This window comes from Miscanthus floridulus, chromosome 2 (genome assembly GCF_019320115.1).
Source record: "Miscanthus floridulus cultivar M001 chromosome 2, ASM1932011v1, whole genome shotgun sequence".
Classification (NCBI taxonomy): domain Eukaryota; kingdom Viridiplantae; phylum Streptophyta; class Magnoliopsida; order Poales; family Poaceae; genus Miscanthus; species Miscanthus floridulus.
The window spans coordinates 17,723,528-17,747,911 of NC_089581.1; the positions used below are offsets into that span (position 1 = coordinate 17,723,528).

At 43.9% G+C, this 24,384-nt stretch overlaps 2 long non-coding RNA genes across 2 annotated transcripts; one reads left to right on the forward strand and one right to left on the reverse strand.

Moving 5' to 3' along the window:
- Positions 1–1,035: 1,035 nt before the first annotated feature.
- On the reverse strand, positions 1,036–22,134 carry LOC136538061 (uncharacterized). Its single transcript, XR_010779190.1, has 3 exons — positions 21,997–22,134; positions 8,010–8,134; positions 1,036–1,406 (listed from the first exon to the last, which is right to left on the reverse strand). It is a non-coding gene; the product is annotated as an uncharacterized lncRNA (long non-coding RNA).
- On the forward strand, positions 21,135–22,746 carry LOC136538060 (uncharacterized). The gene is made up of 2 exons (XR_010779189.1): positions 21,135–21,666; positions 22,067–22,746. It is a non-coding gene; the product is annotated as an uncharacterized lncRNA (long non-coding RNA).
- The last annotated feature ends 1,638 nt before the right edge of the window (positions 22,747–24,384 follow it).

Here is a 24,384-nt window from a genome sequence, read left to right on the forward strand (position 1 = left end):
GTTGTATGAAAAAGTCATGTACTGAATCTATTTTGGGCATGTGTTGTTCTGCATGTGTTGGACCAGACCAATATGGTTCCTGTACAGTGAACCTATTTGGCCATGTGCTTGCAAGATGTGTTGGTCAATATTAGTCCATGTGTTGAACCAAAATATTTTTCATGTGCTTGTTCAATATTTAGTGCATACGGAGACTTGTATGTGTTGAAATGCTGTCAGTTGATGCCCAGTGCTTCATTCTTATGTTTTTAGAGCTCCTGCACCGGTTTGGGGCTTGATTCTTATGTTTTTAGAACTCCTGTACCGGTTTGGGGTATTTTGGTCTAAATTAACAGACCTAACGCTCAAATCTAACAAAATGATACTTTCAGTTCACGTGTACACCTTTTAATGGTATTTTACGGGGCCGATGTCTTTCAGTCGTATTTTACGGAAGTCGCGATCTTTCGATGCTCCCGAACCAATTTTCCTAAAAAAAATCGACTGGTTTCATTCGTATCCGTCGCCACCACATGACCTCAGCCCCCCACGACCACCCCTATGTGCTGGTCGTGGGAGAATCGGTTGCATCCGGCTCCGTCGCTCCCGTGGTCCGTGGAGGCCATGCTTCCCCACTGCCATCCTTCCCCACCGCCCGTGTGCCTCCGCCGGCAAAACTCCGGCGACACCTGGTTATATCTGCCGCCACCGCACCCGAGGCGACCATCCTCCTCGCACCACCGCCCTTCCGTTCCTTGCCTCGCTGTTGTTGTGGGCACATCCAGCACCACCGTCTTCACCTCACCCAATCAGCTTGTCGTCACCACGGACCGTGACCATTTCTGTTATTGTATGATTTGTTTTGGTTTTTTTTGCCTAAATCCAAGAGATTAGTTGGATGATCCCCTCCCAAATTCATCTATATGAAGTGTGTTGCATCCTTTATCGCGGAGGCAAGCTTACGACTCTTTCTTTCTTTTTTGTTTCCGTTAGAACCTAACATGATTATGCAACAATATGATTGGCTTGTTTTTTGTGCAGATCGCCTGTGAAACATCAACGCCAGGATGGCCCGTGAATTTCTCCCATCCTCCTGGCGCTGCAGGCCCGATCTGCATGTTGCTTGGCTGCGCTGGTCTTCTTTGCCAGATTCGAACCATGCATGAAGTTGATTTTTTACACAAATTTCTACATCCTCATGGCCTGCGCATAATGGATGTGCAAGCACCAAGGTTCAGGAATCATGCCCCTCTTTATTACACAAAATACAGATTTACAAATTGATCATGTTTCTGCATTCAACTACATTTGGAGTACGAATGCATGAGCTCGATCAAGCTGTTGTAGTACCGCCAGGCTCTCTCTTCTATTTTGGTTCTCAAGTGTCCAAGTGTCACCAACTTGATATGTTAGGCAAAACATATTAGCTGTAGACGGTCAAATAAACAATTGATGGTTAACCAATTAGCTATCACCATAAATATTCATTTCTAGAAACATATATTAGGAATTTAGGATTGTTCCAGAAAACAGGTGGTCATAGAAATCCTAGCCTACTAAATAATAATAAAAATTATTATTTAGAAACACAACAGTGCATACAGATTATGTGTCTCTGCTTATCACTGTTACCTAGGTCAATGTGAGTATTAGAGAGCATAGGTCCAGTTTTGCATTAGTAAATTTCATCAGTCAGCAAACTACAGTTCTAGCTTTCACTCCTTGTATGTATGTTTGTACATCACATGAATAAATAGTTCAGTCCCGATTTGGCAAGCCATTAATATAAACTGATGAGATTTCACCCATCACTAATACATGGGCAGTGTGCTTGCAGTAGTAGCTCATCTAAGGCACATATGCCTGAGAAAAACAGAACTTATAGAGTAGAAAACAAAGCAAGGCCATTAGAGTAACCTTGCTTGGTACCTTGACACTAGCAAATCACTTTTTAAACCTGATTTTTATGCTTTGGCACTAACTTTAAACATGATTTTTGTGCTTGTAAAATTGTACTATGATTTAGCATGATAGCTAATACTTTATTCAGTATGGCAGGAAATCGGCAAGCAGAGAACTCTAACAAGGGAAGACTAAGTGCACTACAGAGGTCAGTTCCACTGCACTTCAACAACTGTAAAGTATCTTTTTAAACCTGTGTTTTCCAAGTTTTTGCATGTCACTAACGATGGTTCCAGACTTCCAGTTGATCCATTTATATGAGTATAAGTATAATACTTTAATTCGGTGACTATGTTTATCTTTCACCTTTTTCTATAGTATGTAGAATGTATCATGTGCTTACTGAATTATTTTTGCATACTTATTTCTCATTTATGTCAGCTTGAAGGTCCTATAATCGTATCATATTTGAATGGTTAGTGGATGTTGTACCCTTCATTTACTATGTATTCAATAATGGATTAGAAGTCAGGAAAAAGTATTTATTCTATATCAGATAATTCATACTCATTAATTTTTTTTATTTGACAAGAGAAATTAATTTTATTGTGTTCAGCACATAGGTAATTCAATATAGCCTATAGCTCTTTGAGATGAAAGCATCAAATGCATTAGCTAATTTTGATTTCAGCTATTTTGAAATAGTTCAATACTCAGCAATGGGACCGCTTGTTAGGCAAAGCAGTGATGTTTTTGTTTTTGTTGGGGAAGCATGATTGCCTGTTTGGCATGGTGGCCTATGGTGGTGTTTGGTCCAACTTTGTAACACCTCGGTATTAAGCATGCATTAACATTTGGCAAATCATGAACATAATACATCATCAAGCATCATAATCATACATGCATAATCATGTTAAATAATAACTGAAACAATGCTTTGAAACATATGAAACATGCTCGTGAAACATGTATGTTGCATTACTGTTTAAATGAATCTGGGTCGTGTTTGTGCTTGTAATGATGTTTAACATGATTGTTTGAGAGTACAAATGACTTAGAAATGTTTCACGTGCATTTTGGAGCAAGGTTGGTATTCAAATTTTCCCAAAATTTGCTTTTAAAAATATTATTAAAAAATGGTCAAAATACCCTTTATTTAGCTTTTAACTTCCATCTCAAAATCTGTTTGGATTTAGACCTTGCACCTTTTGACAAAGTTGTAGAGTTTAAATTTCTAAACAACTTTTATTTTGGGTCCAACTTTTGAAACTGCTTTGAAAAGGTTCAAAATTTCATTTGAATGAATTTGAAGAAAATAAAAAGGAAAAATCGGTTTTACCTTAGTTGGGCCGCCGCTCCGCTTCTGGCCCACTCGCACAAGCCGGCCTGGCCTGCCTCTGCGCCCGCTGCTCGCTCGCCCACGCCAGCTCGCTCGCCAGCGCCGCCTGCCGTGGCAGAACTCGGCCGTCGCGTGGCCGCCGCTCGCCGGCAACAGCGTACGGGTGGCACCCCGGCGGGCCCCGCCACTCCACATGCTCGCCTTCACCTGCCCGACCGCGCCGCGCTCCCCACTCGCCTCTCCACTTCGCCAGCCGCAGCAGCAGCAGCTCCCGCGCGAGCAGCGAGCTCTGCCACCGCGCGCCGCGCCTTGCCGGAGTTGGCTTGCCTGGCCACCCCAGCTCGCTGTCGATCGCTCCGTCTCGCCCTGAGCTCCGCCTCCACCTCACGCACCCCGTGCTCACGTCCTTTCGCTTTGGTAAGCCTTCACCGCCCGGGAATCGCTCATCAGAGTTGAGCTCCTCCTCGCTGGAGTGCTCCGCTCTGTGGACCTCGCCCCTCCGTCCTCCTTCTCGCTCTCTTTTCACACGCACCAGCACCGCACTGACGCGGTGGAGCTCGTCAGCCATTCCCCGCGCCACATCTTGGCCGAAGATGGCCGGCCGGCGTTGGGCCACGCCACCACGCTGCCATGGACGCCGGTGAGCTTGCTCCCGAGCTCCACTAGCCACGGTAGATGTACCAGTAGGTCCGCCTTATCACGGGGAAGCCTCCGGTGGTGACCTCACCGCCGGCGAGCTCACCGGCGGCGAGAACCGCCACGGCCGAGCGCCTCCCCTACCGTAGTGACTGACCGGTGGGGCCAGGGGGCCCACTGTCAGCCGCTGGGGTGCACATCTGCGTGCAGATCTAGGTGGATCTAGCATTTTTGAACCGGGATTTTCAGAAAGAATAAAAGAAATGATTTACAGATTTTGTTTAAATGCTTTGGAAATTCATAAATTGACAAATATTGCTCCAAATTTAATGAAATAAATTTTGCTAGGTTTCTTGTGACTAGATCTATCTGTTAAAAATGTTGCATGTCAGCTTTGTGATACTTTTGTATAGGGTTTTATTTAATTCTTGTATTTGCTGTTATCTTAGAAAATGTCTAGTAAATAGAATAATTATCAGAAAAATATGGTTCTAGTTTTGTTAATCTCCTTTAGTGATGTACTTTATAGGAAAAATATATGTCATGCATGTTCTGTAGAGAAATATTGATGTGTAGTTCAAGTGCCTTTAATTGATGATTTTTGTTATTTTAATAGGGAGCAAAAATTGTATAAAACATGTGTATGATAATTTTTGTGTAGTGATTGTTTACTGTGTAGAACATAGGAAAAATACCAAATCTGTTGTTTGACACTTTTCATAGTACAAAGTATTTTCATGCTCATATTTATGCCATAGCTTGTCATTTTTATGTAGGCTATTTTACTTATCCAAATGCCATGAAAATTTTATGGTAGTCTACTTAGAGTAGTACTATGCTACTGTAATTTTCTCAGATGTTTATGAGCACTAGAAATATATGTTGCTGTTGTAGCCCTAGTTTAAAATAAAATAAAATAATCTTCTTTAATGCATGTTTAGTTAATAATGTTTGCTTTGGTGTATCTTTGAAGCATCTTAGCTTGCTATGGTGACTTGGCATGTTAGTACAGTGGTTGTAGTAGTAGTATAGTAGTACATGTTCTTGGATGATGTTGGCTACCTTGTAGAAGAGCTTTACTTCTACTATGTTCAATAAAGTTAAACATGTTCATCTATATTCCATGCATCATGATCATTACATGTCATCTCTCTGATGCACCTATGCATGAGCACTTATATATCTGCATCATACAGGATCGCTGGAGGAGTTGCTAGTAGCAGTTCAGAAAGAGCAGACCGGGACAGATCCACAAGAAACCTAGGCACATGAGGTGCCAGAGGAAGAGGAGCAAGGAGAGGACTTGCCCGAGTGCGTGGATCATCAACCTAGTTCGTTTGAATGAGGCAAGCCCCAGAGCATTCTAAGTCTCCTACTTTATAAAAGCAACTCTTTCTATATATGAGTTTATATATTGTTGCATTAAGTTGTAGGAGTTGATTGAAACCGTTAATGCATTTATTACTATCCTTGCCTACCCTATTACCTTTTCACCCTGTTAGGTTGGGATCGAATAACTGCTTAGCCTTGCTTAGACCGGTAGCGATCGGTGATTTACGGTCACCTACATTTATAGGTGGTTACTGGAAGAATTTAGCTATGGAAAGAATGATATCCTGGAATTAACCATGTGTGATGGATAATTGGAGATCGGACAGAAAAGTTGGAGGCAACCAGACAGGGTTCTGGGGTGCTGTTAGTTTTCCGTCTGTGTCGATTAAGGACCGATCGTTGCTCGTCCCTCTTGTCATGTTGAACGTATAACTCACATTTAGCTGGCTGAATAAAGTACCTTTCGACCGCGAAGCTAGTGACACTATTCGAGCCGGGATAAACTCGGATTGGCAGACTAGTGCTGAAGGGGGTATGACGGGGACGCGAAGAGTGAGCCCAAGGTGCGTCCTGGCTGTCGGGCGGTCCCTAGGTAGTGCGGTCCATGACTGTTATCCCGCGGCTATTTGGAAAGTGTCATTAGTGATCTGTAGCTCACTTGATCGGTGAGTGTGGTTTGTGTGAGGAATAAATCATCAGCTGGTTAGGAATCGATTCGAATCGCCATCGCTCCTGGATAGTGAGCACTTGACTCGAGTTACAACATCGTAGTAATTATGATGGAACACTGATGGTTATTTGGATGGTATGGGATATGCTAAATCTAAGTGGGTAACTGGATGTTATTGGTTAATCAAGTGATTGCTATAGTATAGGTGCTTACCTAGATGGATAGGTCATAATAAAGATGATGCAAAGTACTTAAAAATGGTTTCTTTATGATAGCTTATGCTTTTCGCAAACGAGTTAGCTAGCCCACTAAAGAAAGCCTTGCATAATCCTTGGTGTCGCTTTATTTTGGTTTAAGACGGGTAAGTCTAGCTGAGTACCTTCTCGTACTCAGGGCGTTGTTTCCATTGTTGTTGCAGATGGTCAAATGTACTACGGTTATTGCATTAACTGCCTGTACCCGGCGATGGGTGACAACTAGGACCAAGGGCAATGGTCACTCCGTATCTCTCATTTGATGCTTTTGTTGGAGATGACTACCTACTGGCACTGTATATGAACCAAAAGTGTGCGTGTGGCTTTAAAACTATTTGCTTCCGCTATTTCAGTTTGAACTTGGGTTGTAATAACTTTATGTTCTAAACTCTGATGTATCCAACTGTCATTGCGAACTTTATGTAACATGTGACGGTAATTGCTAAACTTGTACGCTCTTGGTTTGTATGTCGATTGGTTTGAAATCCTTCGTGGTTTCACGGACTACCGGGTTATACGGGCTTAAGTTTGCTAAATTATCTGCTTCGGCGGAAGATTTCCTTACTTAATGTCGTATAATTGGTCGGTTCGGTTATAAACTTTCTCTCCCTGGAGAATATGGAGTAGTACGTGCCCAGTACTATCGAATTTGCCTGGGTGTTCTAGTTCTTTACTCGGCTTGGATCTTGTATTTGTTGATTTTAACTCATATAACTAAAATTGATTTCTGTATCACATCACTTGACCTTTTGCTGGTATAGTTTTCTCAAATTGGTTTGTGATTTTGTTTCACTGAAACTATTCCTATTAATTTAGTCATTCTGCAAGGTATGTGTTGCATGGAAAATGTGCATATCTCTTTACCGCATTTTAAAACCTTCATCGAACAACTTCATAAATTCCCATGGTAAAATCTTATACGTTATTGTTCTAATAGTTTTTTATGCTCACGCTACCTCTAGATCACAAATATTCCCACTCTATTTAAATATGCATATCTCAAGTTAGTTGATGCTGTATGTTGCCCCATGTACCAGATATGTTGTTCCTTTCATTACTCAATAGGCATTAGCTAGGACTAGGACTATATTTTCATTATACACGATAGAGTCATTGATTTCTGCACCATAGTCAAAATGTTTACAACGATCTGATTTGGTACTCATTCCTTGCAGAAATTGATCTTTCTAAGAAACAAGAGTTTTAGTTTGCTTATATGTGTACCAAATCTGTTTGCTCATATTTATTTGACAAAGATAATTGCTTGGTCCGTTTGGTGCTGCTTATAAGCATTGTAGTTTGTCCAGTAGAGATCTTTAGTTGGTTGCTGTTCATTGTAGCACAAAGGTAGCAGTGATTGTAAGTAGCTTTCTCATGAATTGTGAAGTGGGTGTCTTTTGGAATCAGAATCAGAAAGGACTAATAGTTTTTATGCTCACGCCACAATCACCATACTTCGCTTATAAAAATATGTTACTGCTTCTCGTATACAGTTATACAATTCAGATATTTACTATCTTTTGCCGATTGATATGCATGACGTGTACAAACAAGCATGCTGCTGGGACACATGTTGCAGGTCTGAGGGAAGATTATTTGAGATAGCATGTATGACACATTTAAGATATACTCAATTGAAAGAGATATTTTGTATATATATTCTTCTCTCTGAAAAAGACAAGACATTCTCCATGGATAGCACGCTTTTTTTACCATATTCATCTAAAAGAAAAAATATAAATATTTGTAGTTTTCACAATCTTAAGCAGATATTAGGGGGAGATTGCTCTACAATGAATAGTTTATATTTTGTTTGCTATTTTTGTACTTAATTAACTAATTGTATTATTACTTATAATGGTTTTGATCAAGCAGGATACATTCGGGGTTGTCTAACCTGTGCTTGCAGTAGGGTGGTTCTTCCTGTTTCATGCCCTGCTCTGCTTCTGCTCCCTATACAGTGCTACTGCTGCAGCATGTCCTCCTCACGGTGCTCCTGGATACCGATAATGGTTCTTGCAGCTGTATATTATTCATACATGGCATGTTACAAAGAGCAGTCAAGTAGCCACTAGAATTGTATTAAGTTTACAAATTTCCAAGTCACTTTGGTTAACAAATAATGTTTGTCACCAACTTACTTTTATGCTTTGATCCTAGACGAGCATAAAAAATGCTGCACATACTTTGATTTGACAATTTTATTGTTAACAATTTTATATTTAACTATAAAAAGCCATTCTTGACGGGGATTAACAATTAAAAGCATATCTCAATTTTATACTGATAACAAAAATTCATTGTTCTTGACGGCGATATAGCGTGAGCACTGCCAAGAAAAATGCAAAAAAAGATGCAATAAAGAACATGAAAAGTCCACGCAAAAGAGATGCAAAAAAAAAAAGAATGTGAAAAGTTCACGACAAGAAAGTGAAAAGTCAACGCAAATAAGGAACAGAAACTCAGTCAACACAAAACAAAACAGAAAAACGGGTCCATGTGTGGAAAAAAACACGGCCACAGGAGGAAAAAAAGCCACGGAAAAAAACCACACCTGAGGGCGTACAGGAGGGTGGTGGAGCGGAGGGGCTCGGGTACTAAATATTATTTAGTACCTGGGTACCAACTAGCGCAGTCATACACACACACACACACACACACACACATATATATATATATATATATATATATATATATATATATATATATATATATATATATATATATATATATTATCTTGCTGTTCAAAATAACATTTGTAGAAAAAGTCAAGTTTAATTTAAAAACACTATCACTTGTATTTTGAGAAAGAGTCACCCATAGGTTCTCGTAGCCTCTAATCCAAGAGACATGACATGAATTCATGATTTAACCATGCGCAGGTTTGTATCACTTTAGCCATAATTACCTCGATCAATTATCTATCGCACTCCCTTTGGTGCGACTCATGGTCAAGATACCAAACTTTTCCCATTTCGTATAATTATACATCCACATCTATCCACGTGCGCTAATATATGCGCCTAGGTGTTCTTCATCGACACGTGATTGGGGATTTCATCACACAACCCTCTTCTCACTTATCATAGGGATTATACAACAACTCTATGGGTACTAAAATCGGTCCGTCCCAAACGAGTTCAGGGTTGACACGAATTTATACGGCCCAATAACACAAGTGAGAGTTGGTTATTAGTCCTACCAAACTTTTCCATCCAAATATACAGTAGCGAATTAGCTACTCCATCAGCTAACCCCATGTCATCAAATTCACATATCATCCATACACAATCAATTTCAGAAAATAATATTTAATGCAGGTTACTTTTATTTTTCTCAAACTTTGTATAAAAACTCAAGGAGAGAATGATCAAGAATTCTTGCCCGAGTTGTTAGGATTCAACACCTGACTTTACTCGCTTCCTGTAATTAGTATAAATATATATATTGGTATTTAGTAAGATGAAAAAGAGTATATATACTTAGCACATACGTAGCCATGTGTGGCAGAACTGCCCGAAAATAGCATACTTACAGAGGCGCTCATCTTCCACCAGACACTAAGCATCCCGAAAGCAAGCTACAACGAGCGGTGTCCGTCAAGCACACCCCGAGAGAGAACCCGAAAGATCCACGTTTTTTCCAAGGATCCAATAATGAGAACGAGTTACAACACAAGTACATTTCATACATTAGAGTTTCTTAAAAAGTACATTATTACAATACCAAATACCAGAGTGCAGAATGAATAACAGCGGAATTTAAAAAGACAATGTCTAGCGATACGGGGTGAGGATTCCGTCTGAGCCCACTAGAAGGATCCTCCACACAAGCTACTCTTCAAGCATCACCTGCAACAGGAGTAAATAAACCCTGAGTACACAATGTACTCGCAAGACTTACCCGAATAGTGAGAATAATTTCCCGACTCTAAGGAATATGCTAGGTTTTATGGTTTGCTAGTTTTCTTTAGCAGAAAGTAATATTAATAGTGGGTCCTTATTTATGTATTATTATTATCAGCCGCATTAAGTGTTCATCTAATCAATCTATATAAGCACATGTTTTACTTTTAAGCAAGGGTTGAGCAATCAGTTCTGTTCCTTCTCTCTTTTCATTTTCAGTTCTTACTACGGTGCTAAACCGTAGACAAGCCGTATCGGATAGCCCGGCGATTCGTGAATCAATGTGCCCAGGTGGGTGCCCCGAAGACACACGTCCCACTTGTACCCTAGACACAAGCCGGACTAACCCGCCACTCTCCTGTCCCGGATGTCCAGGTCCCCGTCTAAACTTAGACTCTAAGCCCCCACCCCTGAGTCCCGGACTCAGTGTGGTGCAAGGACCTCCACCACCTCTTCTTCCCATCAGTTGATCAGGAAAGAGCAGGATCCACGACAAAAGAGCAATAAGTCTTTCCTGCGCTCATACCCAAGTATGTGTTCGGGATAATATTCTGTGACTTACCTAGAGTCATATGCAACGACCGGTCCTTAATCGACACATACAGGAAAAAAGTGTAACCGGCTATGCCCTGTTGGCCGCAGGACACAACCCCTCACACCCACCAGTACCAAATCCATATCCCTGCCCGATCACCATTTTCCTTTCCATTATTTCATGATGAGATCATAGTTTAATCACCTATTTGCGAGTAACGGTAGGTTACTCACGCTACCGTTATCCTGAGCATAACAGCTACTCGACCTGTACTAGTAGGACTCATGGGTAGATATACTTATACATGTAGTTTCCATAAAGTGCCTGTAACGTGTATATATATATATATATATATATATATATATATATATATATATATATATATATATGGGTTATGCACCGGGGCTTGCCTTGGGCAGGCGCTGGGTCAGCAGGGTCAGCACCAATAGGCTCCTAAGTGTCCTCCTGTGCGAAGATCTCCTCCTCGTACTCCTAAATCACCTCGTCGTACTCAGGCTCGCCAACGGGCACGAAGTCTACCAGTTCGTGATCTACATAAAATGATGATGCAATGACTAACAATATGACAACAACTCTTAAAATAATAGTACATCGATTTACCTACTAAGCTAGTGCTACCGACCACGGTGCTAAGCTATTTGATAACAAGTTTGAAATATGACATTCATTATTATTATAGCAACTACAAATATTCTTACTCCTGACGCTGATTTACGATATATATGATAAAGCAAGGGTAATAGCTACTTTATTTAGCACCTCCTTCTAAGGCTACAAAATTTACAGTAAATACATAATAACCTAGTTAACCTACTGTAAAGTTTTCATAGCTATAGCTATTACCGATTTACCACAAAAATTCCTACAAATATTAATTTACATAAAGCTAAGCTTTCTAATTAGAATTTATGAGTCTACCATCATAACAGCTAACGGCGAACTAACTACACTAATAGATAGATTGTATTTTTGTGAACCTAACAAACTTGATTTCACTATTTTTGGACCACTACATAATTTACTATAAATTATCAAAGTTCAGCTTGAAAACTAAATTGAATAAGCCTTAATACATTACAGGAAAAATGAACAAACCAATTTCTACTCGCGGCCCACATGGTCCGGTTTGGCCCAGCAACGGCGACGCGGACGCGGCGCAGGCCCAGCACGGCAACGCGGCCCAGCAGCGCGCGGGCGTGAGCGAGCGCGCGGGGGCCCGAGCGAGCGGGCACATGGGTGCGGCAGGCGCGCGCACGACGCGGGTAGGCGCGAGCAGGCTGAGCGCGGCGCGGCAGGCCGGCCGACGGCGGGACGTAGCACGAAAGCGAGCGAACGCGCGGACACGAGCGAGCGTGCGGCAGCGGTGGCAGCAGCGGCAGCGGGCCGAGCGCGCGCGACAGGCCGGCCCACGGTAGGGGCGCGGCGCCAGCGCGGGCAGGCCCAGCAGTGGAGGCGCGGGCCAGCTAGCCCAGGCGCTGCGGCGCGGCAGCAAGCGCGGCGAGCACGGAAAGCTGGCCCAGCGGCTCCTGCACGGTCGCAAGCCGAGGAGGCGTATTCCTACATATTTGAGATTTATTTTCCTACACGAAACTGGCCATAAAACGGGTGTGACATAGGGAGGACGTCATGCTGATGTCAACAAGCTAACATCAACAGTACGCACCTCCGGCTGCTCTGCCTTCTTGCTCGGACGCGGTGCGGTGGAGTTCGTCGGCGCTGCTACTAGCTCGACGCAGAATAACGTGATAGTGTGGATGAGTATGGCTAACTAGAAAATGGTGGAGTGCTGCTAGGCCGAAATGCAGAGGCGACGCCGTTCGGAACTTAAAGCGGCTGGTGATGACGAAAACTTGAATTGCCTCCCCGACATCGTACTACCGCACAGTGACGAGTTAGGCACCGATCTGTACTCCCATTCATCCTTCACACGTGCACAAAAATAAGGATGGGCCAGCACAATGGTTTGGCTAGCCACAGTCCAAGACAACGTGACGACAACTTTGTGTGGCTTTGCGTGCAAACATGAAGCAAGAGTAAATTCACATGCATGCGTTCATTAGCCTTTTTGTTTAATAAAAATTCGTTCAGGACCTCAAGTATTATAACGTGATATGCAATGTAACATTCATTTTGTGTTTCAAATAAACGTTTCAAGTTCCATAAATTGATTTATACCATATATTACATACATGTACACACAAGTAGAATGTTCATGCAATATTTTAGGAAAAAGCAGTACAATGTAACACCGAGGGTGTTACAAATCTACCCCCCTAAAATAAAATCTCAACTCGAGATTTATGTGCCTAGTGTGGGAAAAAGATAGGAAATACATTTTGCGCAATAACTAACTATCCGACCCAGAGAGGAGATGAGGGTAATGCTTTGAAATATAGCTCTCTTGCTCCCAGGTGGCTTCATCTTCTGAATGATTTTGCCATTGCACCTTGTAAAATTTTATCACACTATTCCTGGTCACTCTCTCCTTCTCATCCAAAATTTTTATAGGATGCTCCACATAAGTCAGATCAGGTTAGAGCGGAAGTCCTTCTATTTCCACAGATTCTTTAGAAACTCGTAGGCATTTCTTCAATTGCGAGACGTGAAACACATTATGAACTGTGGAGAGAATTTTAGGAAGCTGAAGATGATAAGCAATGGGGCCACACTGCTGCAACACCTTGTATGGACCCACATACCGAGGGGCTAACTTGCCACGGACACCAAACCGATGTACCCCTCTCATAGGAGATACCTTGAGATACACATAATCCCCAGCTACAAATTCCAAAGGCCTTCTTCGCTTGTCTGCGTAAGCCTTCTGTCGGCTCTGAGCTGCTTTCAAGTGGCTGCGAATAACACTTACTTTCTCTCGAGCCTCCTTTATGAAATCAGGCCTGAAGTACCCACGGTCTCCTACTTCAACCCAGTTCAGTGGCGTCCTACACTTCTGTTCATATAAAGCTTTAAATGGTGCCATGAGGATACTCTCTTGGTAGCTGTTATTATATGAGAATTCAGCTAGCTTCAAACACTTATCCCACTTCTCAGGAAAAGAGATGGTGCAAGCCCTCAACATATCCTCGAGCACCTGGTTCACCCTTTCAGTTTGACCATCAGTTTGTGGGTGGTATGCTGAGTTTCTGAGAAGATGAGTACCCAGACATTCCTGGAGTTTCTTCCAGAAACGAGAGACAAAAACTGACCCTCTATCAGAGATGATAGTGAGAGAAACTCCATGTAGGGTCATAATCTAGTCAAAGTATATCTCCGCATACTTCTTGGCAGTATATCTAGTATCTACCGAAAGGAAGTGGGTAGACTTGGTGAGACGGTCCACAATGACCCAAATAGAATCAAAGCTCGTGGAGGTGTAGGGTAAACCCACAATGAAATCCAAGGAAATATCCTCCCATTTCCAAACAGGAATGGGCAAAGGTTGCAGATATCTAGGAGCACGCATATGATCTGCCTTGACTCTACCGCAAGTGTCACACTCCACAATAAACTGGGTGATATCTTGCTTCATGTAGGACCACCAGTATAGTTGGCGCAGGTTATGGTACATCTTGTTGCTACCAGGGTGGATAGACAGCTTTGAATGATGGGCTTCATTCAAAATCTTTCTTTTCAGCTCTTCATTGGATGGAACCACCAGTCTATCCTTGTATCTCATGACCCCCTGCTCATCAATGCTAAAATGAGGTCCACGTTCTTCAGTTAGCAACTTCCTGATGTGAGGAATCTCTTCGGGGTCTTCCTTCTGCTCCTGAATAATTTGCTCCAGCAATTCTGAGGTCAATGCAATCTGAGCTAGAACCTCTATGTGGTGGAGTGACAAGGGTATTTCCTCAACCTGATGCGACTTACGACTCAAAGCATCAGCTACCACATTGGCTTTTCCTGGATGATAATGAACTTCCAAATTATAATCCTTTATCAACTCTAACCATCTCATTTGCCTCATGTTCAACTCAGACTGAGTGAAAATATACTTAAGGCTCTTGTGGTCAGTAAAGATATGCACTTTGTTGCCCAACAGATAATGCCTCCAATTCTTTAGAGAGTGAACTACAACAGCTAGCTCTAAATCATGGGTGGGGTAGTTCACCTTGTGCTTCTTCAGTTGGCGCGAAGCATAAGCTATCACATGCCCATCTTGCATAAGCACACACCCCAATCCCATCTTTGAGGCATCACAATAAACATCAAAGGGCCTATCAATATTTGGTTGGGCCAACATAGGAGCAGTGGTCAGAAAAGTCTTCAAAGACTAAAAAGCTTCTTCACAGGCTAGACCCCACTCAAACTTAGCTTCTTTCTGGAGTAGCTTGGTCATGGGCTAGGCTATCTTGGAGAAATCAGGGATGAAACACCAATAGTATCTAGCTAGCCCAAGGAACTGACGGATCTGGTGCATAGACCTAGGAGACTTCCAATCTAATACATCTTGCACCTTGCTGGAATCTATAGAAATGCCTTCAGGTGTCAACACATGCCCCAAAAACTGCACTCGATCTAACCAAAACTCGCACTTGCTGAATTTAGCATACAACTGGTGCTCCCTCAGTCGAGTCAGTACTATCCAGAGGTGACGGGCATGCTCTTCATCATTCTTGGAATAGATCAAGATGTCATCAATGAAAACCACCACAAACTTATCCAACTCCAGCATAAAAACTGAATTCATCAGGTACATGAAGAAGGCCGGGGCATTGGTGAGACCGAAAGACATCACTAGGTACTCATACAACCCATACCTAGTAGAGAAAGCTGTCTTTGGTATATCCTGTGGCCTGATCTTGATCTGATGATAGCCCGATCGGAGATCTATCTTTGAGAACACCTTGGCACCAGCTAACTAATCAAACAAAGTATCTATGCGGGGCAAATGATACTTGTTCTTAACTATTACCGCATTGAGGGGGCAGTAATCCACACACATCCACAGAGTACCATCCTTCTTCTTTACAAAAATAGCTGGGCAACCCTATGGTGAAGAACTCAGGTGGATGAAACCTCTGTCCATCAATTCTTCTAGCTACTTCTTCATTTCTGCTAGTTCTTTTGGAGCCATGCGGTACGGACGTTTGGAGATGGGGGCAGTACCAGGCTCAAGCTTAATGGAAAATTCTACCTCACGGTCCGGTGGCAACCCAGGAAGATCTTTAGGGAAAACTTCTGGGAACTCACATACTACCGGAATAGAGGTAAGATCAGGAACGACTTTAGCACGGGCAGCAATAGGTAAGACTGGTTCTAAGGGTATGATGAGAGACATCCTATCCTCAGAAGAAGGAAGCCGTAACTCCACACTTCTCCTCTTCATATCCAATACTACCCCATACACTCGCAACCAGTTCATTCCAAGAATAGCATCAATGCCTTGCCTAGGCATTATCATGAACTGTAGACGATAAGTGTGGGTGGCTAATACCAAACTTACTGTATCCGTACGGGTATTGATGAACATCTGTGAACCCACAGTATGGATCTTATAGGCATACAGTATAGCCAATAGTGATAAGTTGTGCCGCTCTACAAACCCCATGCTCATAAAGGAATGCGATGCACCAGAATCAAACAACACCAAAGCTGGATGGGAGTTGATGGTAAACATACCAGCCATAACTGTCTCCTGCTGCACAACCTATTGGGCATCCATGAAGTGCACCTGACTGGATTTGCTGGGCACCTTCCTCTTGATGATAGTCCTCTTAATAAGCCTGGAATTTGCAGATGGCTAAGATGACTGAGTTGCCTGCTGTTGAGGACACTCCCTGGCATAGTAGCCATCCTTGCCACACTTGAAACAAGCACTAGGCTTGTTCTCGAACCCCTGATGAGGTGGGACCTACTGTCCCTGAGTCTGCTGGGGCTGCACCTACTGTGGAGGTGCCTTGTACTAGGTAGAGGAAGTTTGCGACGTCTGCTGGGGTGACTGGAATGGAGGCCCGCCGGATGGTTGATAGGGCCCCTGCCTAACAATTTATACCTTCTATGTATAAGGGTGGCTAGAGGATCCAGCTGCCACTCGCTTCCTCTTCCAATCTGCCTGCAATGCTCGCTGAAAACTCTCAAGAGCAATGGCGGCGTTCATCAAAGCCCCAAAGTTCTGATAGTTCCCCAGATACAGTTTCTCCTGAAGAGCAGGAGTGAGACCACGAAAGAAGTGGTCCCTCTTCTTGTCATTCGTATCCACCTGACTGCCAGCATACTGAGCCAAGTGGTTGAACTTGTTCACATACTCCATCATAGTCTTGTTTCCTTGGCGCAGCTCTAGGAACTCGGTCACCTTCTGGTTGATAACACCAGCAGGGATGAAGAACTCTCTAAAGGTGGTGGAGAACTCCTGCCATGTTACCGAATGATCTGGCAGCTCCGTAGCCTAGAAAGTTTCCCACCAGGCACCTGCGGACCCCAATAGCTGCTGAGACGCAAAGTGCACCTTCTACTCATCGGCCACTCCGAGCAGCCGAAACTTCTGCTCCTGTGTGCGAAGCCAGTGCTCCACCTCTAGAGGCTTGTCCGACGGCGTGAATGTGGGTGGGTGAGTCTTGAGGAAGTCCTGGTAAGAGGACTGTCCCTCAGGACGGCGAGCACCACCCTCATTCCCACCGTTGCCCCCAGGGCCTCCGCGGGCAAGTCCCGCGATAGCCTGTGCCATAATCTCCATGGCACGAGCAGTCTCCTGGTGAGCAGCGGCTGACTCCCGGTGAGCAGCCAACAACTCTGCCATAATCTCTGCGGGGGTCATCGGCGACGGCGGTGGCGGCGGTGGAAAAGGATGAGGAACTAGAGGTGGAACCTCCTGAGCTCCCCCGTTGCCACGCTCAAAGGCCCGAGCACTGTCACCTTGGCCCTCGTTGGCCGCCCTTGAACTGGTGCTCCCACGTCCAGACCTCAGATTCATCTGTAAGAGAGATGAACCATCCATTAGAACACCTTTTCGATCAGAATCCAGGGATTAAAGAGATGACAGCACCAATTTTAAAGCATTCATTTAGTTAGTCCTACCAATTTACTACTCACTTATACATGAAGGGGAATTTTTAGTTCAAGTAAGATGCTATTATATGATGCATGCTTCGACCTATATGTTCACTCAAGCCGGAATATAGCGGCATTCGTAAAATTTTTGGCACACCGTACGCTCACTTTCCGTGTTCTAAACGATTTCTTACGCAACGTAAGTCAGTGTACCTATAGAAAACTGATTAGATAAAACCAGTGTCGCTATCCTAGATAGACCATATAGCTAGGGCTTAAACTTATGTAACTTAACTTAACCACATCCTACTTTTTGTAATACTTTTGTTGATCAAATTTTTAGTTTTGGAAAAGAGTGAGGAAACTCGTGACCATTATTGGCTCTAGTACCAACTATGGCAGAACTGCCCAAAATAGCATACTTACGGAGGCGCTCATCTTCCACCAGACACTAAGCACCCCGAAAGCAAGCTACAACGAGCGGTGTCCGTCGGGCACACCCCGAGGGAGAACCCGAAAGATTCACATTTTTCTCAAAGATCCAATAATGAGAATGAGTTACAACACAAGTACATTTCATACATTAGAGTTTCTTAAAAAGTACAATATTATAATACCAAATACCAGAGTGCGGAATGAATAACAGCGGAATTTAAAAAGACAACGTCTAGCGATACGGGGCGAGGATTCTGTCTGAGCCCACCAGAAGGATCCTCCACATAAGGTACTCTTCAAGCATCACCTGCAACAGGGGTAAATAAACCCTGAGTACACAATATACTCGTAGGACTTATCCGAATAGTGGGAATAATTTCCTAACTCCAAGGAATATGCTAGGCTTTATGGTTTGCTGGTTTTCTTTAGCAGAAAGCAATACTAATAGTGGGTCCTTATTTATGTATTATTATTATCAGCCATATTAAGTGTTCATCTAATCAATCTATATAAGCACCTGTTCTACTTTCAAGCAAGGGTTGAGCAATTAGTTCTGTTCCTTCTCCTTTTCCACTTCCAGTTCTTACTACGGTGCTAAACCGCAGACAAGCCGTACCGGATAGCCTGGCGATTCGCGAATCAATGTGCCCAGCTAGGTGCCCCAAAGACACACTCCCCGCTTGTACCCCAGGCACAAGCAGGACTAACCCACCACTCTCCTGTCCCGGGTGTCTAGGTCCCCGTCCAAACTTGGACTCCAAGCCCCCACCCCTGAGTCCCAGACTCAGTGTGGTGCAAGAACCTCCACCACCTCCTCTTCCCATCAGTCAGTCCGGAATGAGCCGAATCTGCGACAAGAGAGCAGCAAGTCTTTCCTACGCCCATACCCAAGTATGTGCTCGGAACAATATTCTGTGACTTGCCTAGAGTCATATGCAACGACCGGTCCTTAATCGACACAGACAGGGAAAAAGTGTAATCGGGCTATGCCCTGTTGGCTGCAGGACACAACCCCTCACACCCACCAGTACCAAATCCATATCCTTGCCCCGTCACCATTTTCCTTTTTATAATTTCATCATGAGATCATAGTTTAATCACCTATTTGCGAGTAACGGCAAGTTACCCACGCTACCGATATCCTGAGCATAGCAGCTACTCGACCTGTACTAGTAGGACTCATTGGTAGATATACTTATGCATGTAGTTTCCATAAAGTGCCTGTAACGTAAATGCATACCATATATATATATATTCAGTGATCATTTAAAAATAGGGGTTATGTATCGGGGCTTGCCTTGGGTCAGCAGGGTCAGCACCAACAGGCTCCTGAGCGTCCTCCTGTGCGAAGATCTCCTCCTCGTACTCCTCGAATACCTTGTCATACTTAGGCTCACCAACGGGCACGAAGTCTACCAGTTCATGATCTACATGAAATGATGATGCAATGACTAACAATATGACAACAACAACAACTCTTAAAATAATAGTACATCGATTTACCTACTAAGCTAGTGCTACCGACCACGGTGCTAAGCTATCTGATAACAAGTTTGAAATATGACATTCATTATTATTATAGCAACTACAGATATTCTTACTCCTGACGATGATTTACGATATATATGATAAAGCAAGGGTAATAGCTACTTTATTTAGCACCTCCTTCTAAGGCTACAAAATTTACAGTAAATACATAATAACCTAGTTAACCTACTGTAAAGTTTTCATAGCTATAGCTATTACCGATTTACCACAAAAATTCCTACAAATATTAATTTATATAAAGCTAAGCTTTCTAATTAGAATTTATGAGTCTATCATTATAACAGCTAACAGCGAACTAACTACACTAACAGATAGATTGTATTTTTGTGAACCTAACAAACTTGATTTCAATATTTTTGGACCACTACATAATTTACTACAAATTATCAAAGTTCAGCTTGAAAACTAAATTGAATAAGCTATAATACATTACTGGAAAAATGAAGAAACCAATTTCTACTCGCGGCCCACACGGTCCGGTTCGGCCCAGCAACGGCGACACGGACGCGGCGCAGGCCCAGCAGCGCGCGGCACGCGGGCTCGAGCGAGAGCGCGGGCGCGGGCGAGCGGGCATGCAGGCGCGGCTTGGCCCAGCAGCGGCAGGCACGCACGTGACGCGGGCAGGCGCGAGTGGGCCGAGCGCGGCGTGGCAGGCTGGCCCACGGCGGGACGCGGCACGGACGCGAGCGAACGCGCGGACGCGAGTGAGCGTGCGGCAGGCCGGCCCACGGCGGGGGCGCGGCGCCAGCGCGGACAGGCCCAGCAGTGGAGGCGCGGGCGCAGCTGGCCCAGGCGCTGCGGCGCGGCAGCAAGCGCGGCGAGCGCGGGAAGCTGGCCCAGCGGCTGTTGCACGGACGCAAGCCGAGGAGGCGTATTCCTACGTATTCGAGATTTATTTTTCTACACGAAAGTGGCCATAAAACGGGTGTGACGCAGGGAGGACGTCATGTTGATGTCAACAAGCTAACAGCAACAGTACGCACCTCCGGCTGCTCTGCCTTCTTGCTCGGACGCGGTGAGGTGGAGTTCGTCGGTGCTGCTACTAGCTCGACGCAGAATAGCGTGATAGTGCGGATGAGTATGGCTAACTAGAAAATGGTGGAGTGCTGCTAGGCCGAAATGAAGAGGCGACGCCGTTCGGAACTTAAAGCAGCTGGTGATGACGAAAACTTGAATTGCCTCCCCGACATCATACTACCGCACAGTGACGAGTTAGGCACCGATCTGTACTCCCATTCGTCCTTCACACGTGCACAAAAATAAGGATGGGCCAGCACAATGGTTTGGCCGGCCACCGTCCAAAACAACGTGACGACAACTTTATGTGGCTTTGCGTGCAAACATGAAGCAAGAGCAAATTCACATGCATGCGTTCATTAGCCTTTTTGTTTAATAAAAATTCGTTCAGGACCTCAAGTAATATAACATGACATGCAATTTAACATTCATTTCGTGTTTCAAATAAACATTTCAAGTTCCATAAATTGATTTATACCATATATTACATACATGTACACACAAGTAGAATGTTCATGCAATATTTTAGGAAAAAGTAGTACAATGTAACACCGAGAGTGTTACACCATGTATCCATCCTGCAGTCAAGAAATAGCTTTCAGGCAATTAGTATCCATTGTGCTATGATTTATAAAATAGGGATTGCGTAGCTGTTCTTAGTAAATTATTAAATTAATTTAGTATTGTTAAGCTCTTTTCATCCTCACGTGAGTTGAACCTGAAGCCCTCCACCGCACAGTACTAGTACTACTACTTTGCCTTGGAGCGCAAAAGCACTAGCAGTCAACAGACCCAGTGACCAACGCACGCACTTCTCTCTCCCTTTCTTCCTCTCTGCTTCCTTCCCCTTCCTCCATATCGATGACCATGGCTGCTGGGCTCTCCAAGGATTCCTATCCAAGATAAATCCCTGTGGTTTCTAGCTGCTATGCACTGATTTTCCCTTTCGATTTCATTTCTCTCGCTCATGTGTGCAGGTCGACGGCGGTGGCGGCAACGTGCTTCACCGAGGTGCCGAGTTCGGCAACCATGGCGCCCAGCCAGAGCCACGATGCTGATGTGCGGAGATTTGGACTCGAGTAACAACCCTCTCCAACCTGACAGTGAGTTCTTTCCCCTCACATCTTCCCGTTCTTTTTTTTACCTAGCCTGCAACTCTGTAACTCAAAGATACATACCTGAGTGCTCTAGATGTATAGGTTCTTGTGTTAGTGTTTTAGCCAAGGCTCAAGTATTTTTATGTGTAGCTTTTTACTAAAGAAGGAATGCTTGTTCTTGTTTTGATAATAGTTGGCATATCTCTCTTGGCCCAAAATATTATTGAGCACCTAATTGTTGTGCTGCTCTAGAACAGATGGTTCTTCCCATGAAAGCTGCTTTGCGTTTTTGGTAGAGAGAAAAGAAATATTCTAAGATGTGCCTGTGAACTTCACCTTAATCTTGATGATGTTTAGCTCCAACCTTGGGCTTATTTCCCTCAGACACTTGCTCCTTCTCTTGCAGGTCTTGATTGCTTCAAATGTGCTTCTGATTTGCTTGCAGCACTTGGGCTCTCTGCTGACTTCCTCTCCTGGTCAGCCCCCCTTCTCAGCCCATGTCGCTCTCCATGGTGATCGAGTCACCATCTTGTGCTGGTAGAAGAGTTGGTGTTTTTCTCAAGCAAAGAGTGCACGAGGTGTTTTCTGGAGTCCTCAATCCTAAGTGGGGAGCTAGCATAGAACTGAGTGACTGCCACTTCCATGGAGACAAGGCCCCTTTCACCTATACTGAGCCCTCCTCTCCTCCTCCTCCTCCTCCTACTCTCCTAAGATATTTTAATCTCAGTCATGGGCTAGTCAAAGAAATTCACTATTGCTCTGTTCGTAAGCCATGACTGAAAGTACTGTTGGCTGATTTATTGTGAGAGAAAAATATTGTTCGTTGACTGAAAAAATACGGCTTAAAAGCAAAGCTAACAGGGCTACGTTGATGGGCTGCTGCAAGTTGATTGGTTGGTTCCCTTCTATAGAAGGGCATGGCTACACCTCATATGTACCAACTGTAAACTGTAGGCATAGTGTTGAGTGTACTAGAGTATTTTAATATGTAAAAGAACCGTGGCCTGAGTTCTTTTTTGGAGTGAACTTGGTCTACCAGTGTATATAAACACCACCATGGATTAATATTTGATTTATGTATTTTAATATTAGAGTGTACTAAATTGTCCAACTTGTTGTAATTGATTTTTGTTTACTGTGCACTTAGCTGTCATTAACTATGAGCTAAAATGGTGGGCCGTTACCGTCACTGGGTCAGGGCCATAGTAATGCATGACAGAAGCCAGAAAAAGGCCGGTGGTTGGGGGTTTGGGTTTCAGCCTTTCAGGAGCTGGGTTGCTGAATCCGGCGGAGGAAGTCCATTTCAGCGTCGGTGGCGGGCGCTAGAGCGAGGCAAAGGCAAGGTGGGACGCCGTTAGTCGAGAGGTGGAGGAGCACAATCTTTATTTGGTTGCTCATGGTCTTGCTCTTGCTGCACTAGCGGCTCGTTTGGTTTGGGGTAATAGGAAACAGAGAATGGGAGTTTAGATATAGGAGTTTACAAATCTTTTGTTTGTTTTATGAAAATGAAAGTTCTGGTGGAAAGGGGAAGGGGAGTTTAGAGGGTCAACTTCCACTAATCAATTCCTTAGGAAAGGGGTGGGAATTGGATGAGAGTTGTGTTCTTAATTAAAGAAAAGTAGATCCGCACCGTCCATCATGATTTGCCTTTTAATTTTCCCCTCAAAACCCCCATACCAAACCTGGGATATGAATTCCCTCTTCATTTTCCCTTCTTATTTTCCTTCACGAACCAAACAAGGGATTGGGACTAAAAGTCAATTTCCCACCTTAATTCCCTCTAACAACTCCCACCACTAATTCCCATGCCTCTTCCCACGTAGTTGCCAAACACAACCTATGAGCCGAGCTTAGTCCGGATACGATCTCGGTATAAGAGACAATATCCTAGTTTGTATTCAGGTGGCCAAGGATTTGGCCTCAGTTGCTGAGTAATGGAGTTTACTTCCATGTTAAAAAAATAGAAAAAGGAGTGGGGAGGGTTTGGTCAGGATAGCCAGCGGTGAGATTGCTGTGGGCCAAGATGGTGGAGGCGGTGACATTGGAATTGGGGTTAGGATTTCAATTTTCCAGAGGAGCCTTCCATGATCATCGGGCTTAAAAATGGAGGGGGGGGGGGGGGGGGACATGGCGGGGGTGGAACGGTGGGGGTGGGCGACGACGACGGTGTGCCACTAACCGTCACCGTGACGTGGCCCCTGTGCCGCTCCGTCGAGGCTGCCCCTGCGCTGGCCCCATCAGTGCCGCTTGCCGCTGGCAGAGGCTCCGACCGAGCCACCGCCGCCGCCTCCTCAGTTGCTTGCAATTTTGTTCACCTTGCTCTATAGCACTACTTCAGCCGTATTTTTTTAGCGAAGAAATGATGTTTTTCTCTCACGACAAATCAGCATGAGCAGCAGCATCAGCCAAATTTCAACGAAATGAATAAGGCTGTTATATTTTAGTTCAATTGTCATTATTGTACTATTTGCTTGTCACGATGAATGGTGATTGACCTTTTATTTACTATCGTTAGCATTCAGCTGCTATGCAGCAACCTCGTCCATCCGCTGGGAATCTACTGTAGTAGTACCTTGATAAAGTAAGTGTTCAGCTGGGAAAGAAGCCGGCTTGTTTGGCTTATTTTTCCAGCCAGAACAGTGTTTTTCTCTCACAACATTCCAGTATAAACAATGTTTTTAGTATGAATAGTAAATAATCCATACCAGCCGAACACTCTCTAAA